The sequence below is a fragment of the Myiozetetes cayanensis genome, unplaced genomic scaffold (genome assembly GCF_022539395.1).
Source record: "Myiozetetes cayanensis isolate MyiCay16 unplaced genomic scaffold, myiCay2020 scf7, whole genome shotgun sequence".
Lineage (NCBI taxonomy): Eukaryota > Metazoa > Chordata > Aves > Passeriformes > Tyrannidae > Myiozetetes > Myiozetetes cayanensis.
In genome coordinates, this window is record NW_026087964.1 from 42,118,596 (window position 1) to 42,131,726 (window position 13,131).

General features: G+C 40.9%; 1 protein-coding gene across 1 annotated transcript in view; it reads left to right on the forward strand.

Moving 5' to 3' along the window:
• Positions 1–13,131, forward strand: part of TNKS (tankyrase) — a 136,458-nt gene that overhangs the window by 19,988 nt on the left and 103,339 nt on the right. The window lies entirely within an intron of this gene.

The following is a 13,131-nucleotide window of genomic DNA, read 5'->3' on the forward strand; positions in this document are numbered from 1 at the left end:
TCTGATTACTGTAGCAATATCTGCTTTTAGCCTCTCAGCGGAACCATGTGGTCTTAATGCAGTTCATATGTGGTTTATAAATGATCTCTAGATATATGTATAGATGTTAAGGCATAAATGAGTGGGGCAAATTCCAGCAGAATTCTTGGATGTGTTCTTAGACTAATAGAAAATATTGATTAAAGTATTACTACAGAATATAAAGGTCTTATTTGCAAAAATGTGTAGGCAATTAAATCTTTGTCATATAGTGAACAAAGGAAGATACCTTCTTTTTAATGATGTGGTCTTTCTGCGACGTAAAGCAAGTGTGCAAAATGAATTATGAGTGCTTGAAGCCTACGGAAAATACTGAGCACTTGCTTCTTGTTCCAGGTAGTCTTCACTTCAGCCTTTACAAATGCACCGTGTTGCTTTGATGAAGGTATTTATTTCTAGAAAGGGCTTAAGTAATTGATGTGAATTGTGTTATTTGTGCCACTGTGGGTACTCCTCATGTTTTGCTGATGTCTTGTCCAAGCAAGCAGTCCTGAGCAGTTCCTTGGTTAGGCTCTGTGCTCTTGACCTAGCTATGGTATTGGATACGGAACTTTTATATGGTGAGGGAACTGGCTGCAACAATTTGTTTTATTTTCTTTTTTGGGGGCGTAATACAAGAATGGCCCAGAACACAAGTGACCCAGGGAAAGAACCCAGTCAGACTGATGTAACACGCACCACTGCCTAGCGTGAGACCTACAACACTGACGATATCTCACCTGACAGACTGACATTTTTACAGTGTAGAATATTTGCTTGTCAAGGACCTAGTGCTAAATACGTGAAGACTTGCACTGCTCTGTATCGGTAGGACACGGTGGTGAGCAGTTCTAGTTCTGGAGAAAAAAACTGGGTATAGCTCTGGGCTTTAAAAATCGACAGCAATGTTACTTTTACATAATAATGTGATCTAAGATAGTTACCGGGGAAGTTTACAAGACTGACATACAACTACTGACTAGTCAGTTGTTAATAGAGTTCTGTGTCTGTTTGAACTTAGTGTATTTTTAGCTTCCTCATTTTATATCGTAAACAGAACTTTTGAGAATACTTCTGTCATCTGGCTAACTCATAGCTTTAGCTGCAATTTTTTTAACTGATCAGCTTAGTACTCAGCTTTAGTCCAGAATAAACCCACGACATCCTAAGATTTCATGTGTTACTTGTGTTTCTTAAGAATTACAAAATTGATGCAAGGCTCAAGTTTTAGGCAAAATATACAAAAGTTACTGGGCACGTTGGGACTTCATTAATCTAAAGAGTTTGAGCTCTTAATCACATCAAAATGTCACTCTGTGTTGTTCCATAGGGTGTGTGTGACTAAGCCACGATATGTGAGTTGTGTGCTGTTGAAAGCTGGTAGGCACTGAAATTCACCTCTGGAAAAGGCTGTACTTGTAGAATGTGATAGTTGTTTTGGGGTTTGGTGGTTGATTTTTTTCCCTACCTTGTGCTCACCTCACTGAATGGCAGGCTGAGAGCTGCTGCTAGGGTTTGAATCTCTTCAATCCATATTTCTTCAGGTGCTAAGAAGAGAAACAGTTTTTGACTATGCGCGTATCTCTTGTGTTTTGGGAAAATGGTAGATCCAGGACAGATTCTAAGAAACTTTTAAGATTCCTCTGGTGATGTTGCTTCCCAAGTGTTAGATTTTGGTGCACTGGCAAATAATGCCTTCTGATAGCCACATAGCTAATTCCACAGGCAATCTATAACTGACTTCCCCTAGGACTTTTTCCCCGCAAAACTTCACCTGGAAGAAATGGAAGAAAAGCATATGCTGGAGATTGGAATTCAACTTTGGTTTCTCTGAACTCTCCTCAATTCCTTTTCCTCTTAGGATGCTATATATTGACCTGATTTGCCTCACAGACTGCTTTTGCTTTTCAAGGACTCTAAAAGCGGGGCTCTTAATCTGTCAAAAGGGATGTCAGGATTATAGCTGACATTTATTTGAATAAATCTTGAAGTAGAAAGGTGAATTTGTTCAGAGAAAAGTGAAATCAGGACCAAGCAATGAAGACTTGTCCTTAAAGCAGCTTTCAGCTTGGGATATAGATGAAAACATGAATTGCTCAGACAGTAGGGCAACAATTAAGATTTCTAGCAGTTCAATAAATAGTATATTAAACCAAATGCTTAGAAACTTAAGTAGTTGCAGAATTGTTGCTTGCAAGGAAAAGGGTTATGATTTAGTTGTCACTTAGTGAGTCCTCAATCCATTCCATCTACAAATAGGCTAAATTTTTTTTTGTTAGGGTTTTTTTTTTAAACTCTTTTGATTAAAGGGTCTTCTGTTCCATTTTGCACTCTAACAACAAGTGAGCTTCAGATTACTTCTTGAACACACTTAGGTGTGATTCTTAAGCCCCTATGTGAAATGGCCACAAAATGAAACATGGGAGGCTCCTTCTGAACACCAGGAAACACTTTTTACCAGCAGGCGACTAATCACAGGTTGTGCAGAGAGGCTGTAGAGTTTCCTGCCTTGGAGACACTGAAAAACCATCTGGATAGAGCCCTTGACAGCTGGCTGTAGGTGGCCCAGCTGCAGCAGGGCAGTTGTTCCAGATGATCTACAGAGGTCCCTTTAAACTTAACCATTCCATGATTCAATGTGATTCAGTGAAAAAGGAGTGCATGTTCATGGTCCATGGCTGCGAATAAATGGGATTAAATAAGTGCTTAGTGTACTGTCTTTCATTGCCTGTTAGCTCAAAGGAAGTTTTTTGTTTGGTTATTGGTTTTTCTGGTGAACTGATTCTTCTGGAGTTCTTACAAATTGCAGGTTCGTTGTGGAACTCCCAAAGTTTCCTTTATATTACACAGCTTTTTGTGCAGATAGTGTTCTTGGGGGAAGTGTTCTGGAATGAACACTTACCGTCTCTTGCGTGATGCAAAAAAAGCCCAGCAAACAAAACAACTGCAGTTACGCTTCTAGAAGCTCCCTAGGAGACTGCATTCTGCACAACCTGCATATACTTTTGTCCTCTCTGTTAGCTGAAATGGAGAATTTTAACTTGAAAACTATTACCTCCAAAAAAGGAAACAGGAATATTTACTTCATTAAGTCCAGGCAAGATCAAGGCTTTGAATTGCTGTTCATGTAGGCTGAGCAATCTACCAACTCTGGCTCTTTCTCTGAGGGCAGAAGGATATTATCAGCCTGTTGTGCTGCCTACGGGCTCTGGAACTTTCTGCATATTCTTTCTTTCTATGCATATTTAATCAGAGGGAGGCAGAACTGGTGTACCAGGGAGCAGTTCTGAAGTGCTTCCTACGCATAGAAAACTAGTCATAGTTAAAATCACAGAATGGGTAGGGTTGGAAGGGACCGCTGGAGGTGATCCAGTCTGACCTCCCTGCTCAAACAGGGTTTCCTAGAGCATGTTAATCGGGAGTGTGTAACTCAGGATGCACCTACTTATGGGGAAAAAGTTGCATGCAATCATGGGGGAGAAAGGAACCTTTAAAAAAGGTATCTTCTTCCCCTGCTGGAAGAGCTGTTACTGTTGCAATCATGCTAGTGGTTTTGGTGGTTTGGTTCAGATCCTTTCTCTCTACTGTACTTCATTTGGATAAATCTGATCTCTGGAACATTTACTGGCAACTGAATTCTAGAATACATTGAAGTCTTTTGTAGTCTGTTGAGAAGTAAGGTTATGGTATGTATATATAGACCAGGAGTCAGGCTGTCTTGCTAAGAAGTTGAAACTTCATTAAGCAAAGTCTGAAAGTAAACGATGAAAAGACTAGGACAAAAGGGTCTTTTTGATTAAAATTAGAGTTTGCATGAAAATAGAAAAAAGTCCTCTTAAAGTGATACTTTGTAATATTCTTTTTGTCTAGATCCTTCTCCCTTCAAAACAAACAAGCCAAAAGTTGGTACTGGTAGACCTTGCTCATGATGCTTCTTTGTTTTCCCATTGCTGCCTTGAAGCCTGTTTCTGTGAATTGCTCAGCTAAGCTGAAGGAATCTGACCTCTAAACATTGTCTTCATTTCATCTTTTAGTGGGCCTCTGCTCAATTTGGTATTGCATCCTGTTACTGTAGGCACTGGGGGCAGTTACTGCAGCGTATGGACACGTGAGAACTTGCCTTTCAGAGATCAGACCTGTGTCAGTAAAGGGAGATGTTTGATATGGTTATCCTTGACCCTGACGGACCAAATGGTCATTTCAGCTATAAAGCAAGAAATGCTTCTGCTGGGAGAAGCATATTCCAAACCATCTGTATGTGATCTCCTTGCATATATTGATGCCCCCAGCAGCTGCTGCTATTGTTCATCTGATGACAAGGTAATGGAAACATGCAAGCAGGTCCTATGTTTTTATCTAGGTTATGCCACATTTGGCCAAAGTATCCTTTTTTTACTAGAGGTAGCTTTCTTTTACTTGGAAATGACCACTTAGACCATGCATTTGTATAAATTTTAAAACTCTGTATCTCCAAGAACTGGCCTGCAGAATTACAATCGTAGAATGGTTTGGGTTGGAAGGGACCTTTAAAGATCGTGTAGTCCACTTCCCCTGTGACAGGTAGGGATAACGTTCCCTAGATCAGGTTGCTCAAAGCCCTGGGTAACTTGACCTTGAACACTTCCTTCAAATGATGTATCCACAGCTTCCTTGGATAACCTGTTCCAGCCTATCAGAAGTTCAGGCAGATGAATCTGTAGCTCTTTTGTAGATTTTCGTTTGTCTACTGATGCAATCATTCCATCAAAGAAGGCTACCAAATTAGTCAGGCACGATTTGCTCTTTCTGTCTCTAAGCAACTCCCTGTATTCCATGTGTCTTCCAGGAGGATCTGTTCCATGATTTAACTGGGCGTGGAGGTGAGGCTGCTTGGTTGGTAGCTCTCAGGGTCATCCTTTTTACCTTTTTTAAAAATGAGTGTGATATTTTCCTTTTTCTAATCACTGGAGTTTTGCCCAACTGCCATGACTTCTCAGTTTTACTGAGCTCAACATCAGCCATTTCCCTCTGGACCCAGGGATACATCAGTCCATGGGTCCCAGTGAGATGTATGTTCAGGCATCTCAGGTGGCCTTGAACCTTCAACCTTGAGTTTCCCTTATAATGGATGTAATTTCATTCTACAGTCCCTGTCTTGAGGTTCAGGGAATTGAGAGATGTGGGAAGAGAGATTACTGTTGAAAACTGAGGTAAAAAAACCTGTTGAGAACCTACCAGCCTTTCCATATCGGTTGTTACTGGTTCTCATGTCTTACTTATCAAGGGGGGTATGTTTACTTTAATCTTCCTTTTCCTAGCCAGTGTTCCTGTAGAAGCCCTTATTATTTTCATCCTATGCCAAATTCAGCTCTAACTGTGCCTTGGCTTTCCAGATCCCGTTTGTACACATCTGAGCAGCATCCCTATAATCTCAGCCTACATGTCCCTGGTTCCTGTGCCTGTGCATTTCCTTCTTACACTGTAGTTTGACCAGGAGATCCTTAGTGTCTCCTGCTTTTCTTGCTTGAGTTCTTACCTGTGGAACTGAGACCTCTTGATTTCTAAGAAAAATGTCTTTAAAGGGCTGCCCAGCTCTGTTCAGCTCCTTTGTCTCTCAGGGCAGTTCCCCAGGGGGTCCCATCCATTAATTCATTAAACAACTGAGAGTGCTCTCTTGAAATTTGGAGTCCTTACTCTATTCTTCACCTGGCCCATATCCCTCATGCCACCAGGGCCCGACCACTGCAACTCAGTCTGCCACCAGTCTTGACATCCCTAAATAGTTCATCTGTGTTTGTAGGCAACAGGTCTAATAATGCCTCCCCTCTAATTGCACTGTCTGTCACCTGGATTAAGAAATTATCCTGAGCACACTACAAGAGTCTCCTAGACTGCTTATAGCTTGCTGTGCCACTTTTCCAGCAGATGTCAGGGTGATTGAAGTCCCCTAGCAGGATCAGAGCCTGCAAGCACGACACCTCCTGTAGTTGAAGTAAGAACGCTTTATCAGCAAGCTCCCCTTGATCAGGTAGCCTGCAGTAAATAAACACCAGCCATGAGGTTTCTTTTGTTGGCTTGGCCCCTAATTTTAACCCATAAGCTCTCAACTTATTCATTGCTGTTTTTCCAAGGTGGCTCTCTAGAGTCAATCCATTTTTTTAATATTATTTTATTTTTACATGGAGGTCAACCACCTGTTTTTCCTCCTTGCCTGTGCCTTCTGAACAGTTTTTAGCTGTTGATTGCTCCAGTTGTGTGATCCTTCCCACGATATTTCAGTGATAGTGATTAGATCATAGCTTCTTCCAGCTGCGAAGTGACTTCCAGCTCCTCACCTTTGATACCCATGCTGTGTTCATTGGTAGAGACACTTCAGCTGTGTCAGTGACCTTGTCACCTTCTTGGAGGACCATGCATTAATTCCTTTGAGGCATTTCACAGGTGTTTCCCACTTGGTTCCTAATATAGCAGCGGTCCCTGACTCTTTACTGTTGCTCAAAACTCTGTCAGTTTTTCCCCTCTACTTGTCTGCTTCTTTCTCCTGCTGTCAGAACTCTTATTTCTGTCTAGGCTGTTGGAGAACACCATTCTAATTCAATTAGAAATTTTTTGTTTCAGCATAGTGGAGCCTAGTGTTGCTTTTGTAAGCTTTTGCTTCATACTACTACAGTCGGCGTATTTGTCTCCTGCTTTGTCTGGCCCCAACAAAGAACAAAACCAACATGCTGGTCCATTGGGAATGAACCCTTGTCTGGGAAACTGGGATACCCTGAACAAGGGAAGTAGAGAAGGCAAAATGATGGGAAGTGCTTGCAGCTGACACTCACCTACCAGGACTTTGTCTGGTAGTGCTGGATACACTCAACTAGAAACACAAAATTATTCCTTTTCAATTCCTGTCACTAGCATGTGTCCCTGTACCATTGTTTCTTGTGCCACCCAGAGCATGCCATGTCGTTACATGAGGAAGTGGATTGGGCAAGTGATCACTTTTCTAATTTACCTTGTTGCCTGACCAAACATTTGCAGCCACCCAAAGCACAGGGGTGGGCAAGGTAATTCGTGTGTGGTCTGGGTGAAACAGGTCTCTCTGCCCAAAGAGGTTGTAGTCTCCTTCTCTGGAGATACTCAAAGCCATCCAGACATAATACTGAGTAAAGTGGTCTAGGGGACCCTGCTGGAGCAGGGAGATTGGACTTCATGACCCACTGTGGTCCCTTCCAGCCTGACCCATTCTGTGATTCTGTGAAACTATAGCCTGTGAAAGTGTTATTTTTCAGGGGAGCAGCTTTACAGTTCTTTACAGTCCTTTTTTCTTTTTTTTTCCTATTGACTGTTATAAAGGTGGGATAAAGGCTACATGCTCTCCTGCTTTTGCTTGAAGAGTTGTCTGTTCTCATCGTGCTAGAGATGCTCCTTATTTCTCTGGAGCTAGGTAGTTGGAGTCTCCTTTACTTCCCTTCTAGCTAAGCACTGTTTTGCATGGCCCCTTTGTCCCAGGGGTGTTGAGACAAGGTGGACGTATTTTCTCCGCTTAGTGAGGTCCTTAGCCTTTGCCTCGGTAAAAGCAGCTCTCAGCCTGGGAAAGTCCACTCCAGTTTGTCACCTGAGCAATAAAACCCTATAAAGCAACTCAGTGATGCAGGTCTTTGAAGTCTTCGCCAGTTAAATGTCTGCAGACACCTTTGTTGCTGGAGATTCTGTTTTCTGCAACTTTTCCTTACCTGACCAGCCTGTACCCATGAACATTTCTACTGTATTTCTCCCCAAATTCCCTTTGGGATTTAATTGCATCCTGCCTTTATTTTTCATTTTTTTCTTCTTCATGCTCCTTCATGTTTGTCATTCTCCTAGCAAATGCAGTCCTATCCTGTCCCTGATCCGCCACCTGGTTGTCATGTCTTCTTACCAATGATCCGCAGTGTTCTGGATATGTCTGGTTATTGGCTCTACCCTGTTCTGATTCTGAATTACATCCTTTGGTGTGCTTAGCTTCTCTTCTACACAATCCTCTCTTCATTCAGCTTTGATGGCTTTCACTATAGAGGGACAGTCAAGAGCATAGGACCTTCTTCTCTCATTTTTTTTCCCCAACTCCTCTTGACTAAGCTGGCAGTGATGTTTGAGGCCATGCATGTCATCAGGTCTAGTAGTGATACTTAAACCTTTAGAGCTCTTTGCAGCCTCTGTAGTGATACTTCCTCTCATGTTTTCACCTTGTAATTCTGGTGGGTGATGAATATAGCCTTTTTCTTAATCACAAGGCCAAGTCTGGGTTTGCTTACAGAGGCAGAAGTTAATCAGTGATACAGTTGTGGTTAATGTTATTAACTGTATCTCATCTTTCAATTTTATGAAGCTAAGAGTTGAGTGCTACAGCTTTTGTTATATATGGTCATTTGGCCAAAAGGCTTATGTGTCTGGTTAACTTGCCAAAATGGGATTATGGAGTCTGAATTAAAGAAGTATAGTACCTGGGCAGGAAAAGGAGAAGATGCATTTAGCACTGGCTGAAAAAAATTAATACTTTGAATTCCAGTGTGTTGTCTAGATGTTCTCGGAATGTGGAGATGAATGATCACATCATATTTCTCGTCAAGTATAACTTGGAAACATGTCCTACATGGGACTTGTACTGCGAGGTGTGAGTGTTCCTGGGACCTGAGGTTAGTGAGAGACTGACTTGCCCTAAAAGTGTCCTTTAGAGAGATGGAAGATAGTGCCTATGTTGTAGGTCAAAGGAGGCTGTTTTCTCTGTACCTTGATTCTTTGGGAGTAAGTAGATAAAGCTACAGTAAAATGGTTTGAAAAGGATCTTTGGAGATCATCTCTAGAAGGTGAAGTTTAAAAGGGGAAAGAAAGAGTATATACTGAAGCTGGGATAGCTGGAAGGGACCACAGACACAAGGCAGTGGGACACAATGATAAAAGAACAGGGGAGAGAAGAAGCAGTGGTAGAGCTGTGAGGAATGCTGGAAATGTAATTAAAAGCAGTAGGCAGCTTTAAGTACAGATGCTTCTGGAAAATTTGCCTGTTGTTCTTGCATTTTTCACTCAGCAGTCAAAAGTTTAGATGTGCCCTTTTCTTTTGTATTTGCATGCATCTGATTCAAAACCAAATGTGAACTTTTCCATCAGCATTCCTGTAAGGATAGTCAGCAAGCTGTGGATGTTGGGCCTAGAGAAGTCATAACTCAACTATTCTGATCTTTGTGCCTAATATTGAAACAAATTTATTTTTCTTCCATTGTATTTATGTTTTCCAATCTAAAGTGTTTTCCTCTGGTGGACTTTTAACTGAGGTAGTATGAAGGAGGAAGGACTAAGTACTTGAGTGATGTTTTCTGTGCAGAAAAACTTCTTTCTGTTCTGTTTTTGGTTTAAAAAACTTACTTTTCTCTTGTTGATGTAGAGCTACCAGGGAAATCTTTGCCATACCTTGGTGCTGAAAATGTGAAGGTTGAAACTGCTAGAAGAAGAAATGTTTGTTCTTGGTGGGTTTATAATTTGACAGCCAAGTGAGGTTGTGTTGGTTAACTTCGCAGTTCAAAATACCTATGCCAGGAGGCTGTGAGCCAATTTTAGGATTCATCCTGCTGTAGTGAGTTGGCAGTAATCTGAAATGATTAGTGGTTGTATTATATACTCTGTGCAATACAGTAACTTTTTTTTTTTTTTTTTGTTAATGTGGGAAGAATATGGCCTTTCTTGTCTCTAGCACTGATCTGGTATAATAGCAGTGTAATTAAATAAGGCATTTCAGATGGTATGTGAAGATCCGAAACTGAAGTATTTTGGCAGTTGCAGTGAGGGTAAAAATACAACTCTGAACCAGTCCATGTTTGTACTATAGTTAAACTTACAAGACTTTGATGTCCATATGCAGTATGAAGATTCAGTAAAAAGAAGAGCTTCTTTATACTCTTCGTACAATATGGTCTGTAGAATAGGCAGGGATAGCCAGGTAATGGTATTGCTAGATCATTAAGGGTGCTGCCTGCAGCACAGAAAAATACATCTCAATGTCCTCATTGTCAGGAGGAAATAAACCAGCATATCCAAATATGGTAATTAACAAAGTTCCAGGAGTTAATTTTTGTGCACAGCACCCTTACACTTGCCTGTTAACAGCTATTGCCACATTCCCTTTTCAGGCCACTCAGAAACCATCCCCTAAAACCAGTGTGCAGTGTTTGAAATCCAAAATAGCTACAATTAGTTAGAATGGCTTGTTCTGCTGTGTTTCTTTATAGAAGGAATGTTTTTTTCCCACACAGGAGATCTATCTTGACACTTTTACACATCCCTGGTGTATTGAAAAGGAAATTTAGAGAGACATACTGTGTCTAGATCTCAAATATCCTGTGGTTAGAAGAGACTTTGTGTTGGGCTAAAGTGTTAAAGGTTTTGAACACGCAGGAGAACATTCAATTAGAAGCTACCTGTGGTTTGCCAGATATAGAAGTACAGCTGCATTACACCGATAGGCTAAACATCAAATGCTGGATTTCTCTCGTTAATTCTTGTTGATGACAACATTGCTCACTGGGATACCTTTGTGTGAGATTATGTACTTAAAAAGTATGGAAAGGTTAGAATCCAATAGTCAGTAGAGGAAATGCCAAGAGTAAGATTGTCTTTGTGACCTGAGTTTTCTTCCTTTGTTCATATGCATTCTAATACAATCTTTATTTATATGATTGGTTTCTTCTCTCAAGAGGCTATTGACTTCATTTCACAGGGTAGATGTGTTTCTAGAACTGAATAAGGGCACTGTCTGTAGGACCATACCCTTGGCTGTTGGAGAGGCTGGAAGGGTTATGTCAAGTGGGATGAGTGATTGCAGAGACAAGAAGGTTAAGTCTCATAGTTACAGCAATTGAGTTCTGATAGGTTCTTTTCCTGAACTTAGTTTGGCCTCTTTAAGTGTGCATTCCACAGGCTGTCAGTAATTCAAAGTGTTTGCAGGCAACCACCTTAAGTCTTTCTAGTAAATTTTTAATGTATCTGTCTAGAGTTTTAAAAAACTAAAGACCGGACACAGAAATTGTAAGTTGTAAACCGTGCCCAAACCCTTCATGCTTCATTAGCGTGTATGAACAGGTTACATAGGCTGCATAATCCTTTGTCCTTTTAACCAGGAGAGGAGCTGAAAGCAGTACTGTGGTGTCATCATCCGTGTGTGCCAATAGAAGTAGCAGGGAAGTGCTCTTGGTTTGTTTGTTCAGGACTGAAGAATCAAGAGACTTGAAAGCATGTACTTCAGTTTTAACATCAGGCTCAGGCAGTTGCAGATCCCTTTGAGACTCCTATACCTGTTACCTCTTGTTTTTCAAAGTCACCTTTCTTGCCTCAACTTGGCTTCACATGCTAGTCCAAACCTCCAAACCCTGGTCAGATCCCAGTCATTCCTCTCCTCTGTTCTTGCTTCATGGACTCTATTTGAGCTATTATCTCTTCCCCTGCCACATCTTCTTTTTCAGTTTCCTCCCCAGCTCTTTGTCCCAGGCCTTTTGGCCTGTGAATCTTTCATTGCTTTCTCATCCAGTGCTGTGCTATTTCATCATTTTGTACTACCTGCTTTCTCTTGATAGACACTTGGTTGCTGGTATCCTCTTTTAGAGTCCTACTCTTACCCTGATGCCTCTTGGGACAAATGGCTGCCCTCTCCCCAGGTATGTAAATTCACTAGTAGGGTCCAAAAGAATAGAGACAGGACATATCGAGTCTGTCTCTCCATACTTAGTTCCTGTACTTCCTACTGTCCTGTTCACCTCTTCCTGCTGGAGTGTGCCTGACTGGCTTGAGAGGCTGGCTCAGTCTCAAACCTGGCTGTGAGTAAGATCTTGAAGGGGGTGGTAGCATGTATGGCACAGATGGTATCTTCAGAAACGTAGGTGCCAGATCCTAACAAGATTCTGTAAGCACGTGCTAGCTATTTTTCCCCCATTTTGATGTTTTTGTCTTGACATGGGGGAAAAAAACACCACCACCAAAGAAAAAACCACTGAAGCCCAATCTTCCTACTTCTTTCAAAAACATCAGACAATTGTACCTTCTCATCAAAGCATAAAATAAGTCAATTTACTTCATTGAAGCACCAAACTTCTCCAAAAATTCAGCTTAGGGGCAAGCATGTAGCATTGCATCCTGTAAGCTAAAATATATGTAATTTGACAATGTGACAAGAATTTACAGTCAGAAATGTATAAGAAAAGAGGTTTGAATAAAAACAATACTACCAGTTAAATTTTTAATTTAGAAAAAAGTATATTCTGAGAAGGGTTTTGCTGATTAAAGTGAAATAGATATACACATATATATATAATATCAGTGATTACTTCTGTTCTGAATTGGTTATGTGTTTTTCCTACAGAAATGAAGTGGTTTTGCACCCTTAGTTACAAAAAGTGTTTGCAAGTATTTCTTTGTCTTGACTTCTTCAGTCCATCTATATCTCAACAGGTGTGGTTATAAGAGCAACCATAAATATCTACTGGTTTTTATTATTTGTCTCCTTTACCTTGAGTCTCTGTGTACTGTCCTGTTTTTCACACTTGTGCAAAATGAGTATGTAACTGTTGCTCTGAATTTGTAATAGGTTGTGCTTATTTTGCATATCATTTGCAACCTTTTTGTCAGCCCTCTAATGTTGCCATGGGCTTTGTTTTCCAGTTCTGTAGGAAATGCCTTGATATTGAGATGGTGATCCAAATTTCTTTATATTGTTTCTGATCAAAAGAGTTTACAGGTGAAATAGTGGGGGTTTTTAATGATATTTTCTAGTTGATGGCAATTTACTGTATCAGTGCCTTCCCATCCATATGACTGCATATTGCATTCTAAGAATTTTTATGTACTTGAACTTTTATGTGTTTATAGGCTTAGTAGGGACAAGAAACACCAGTGAGAATAATAGCCTCTGAACATCCAGTCTGCAGGGTACCAGGTTACACATCTTACCTTATTTGTTACAGTTCTTGAAGGTGAGCCAGTGTGCCGTGGTTAAGATTTTCTCCGCAAGTGATGAGCCTCTGGAAGACTGGGGGGTATTACTGATGTACAGAGGCGGGGTGACTTGGGATAGATATTCAGCAGGAAAAGGAATAGGAGTGGTAACAAGCAGCAGTAGTG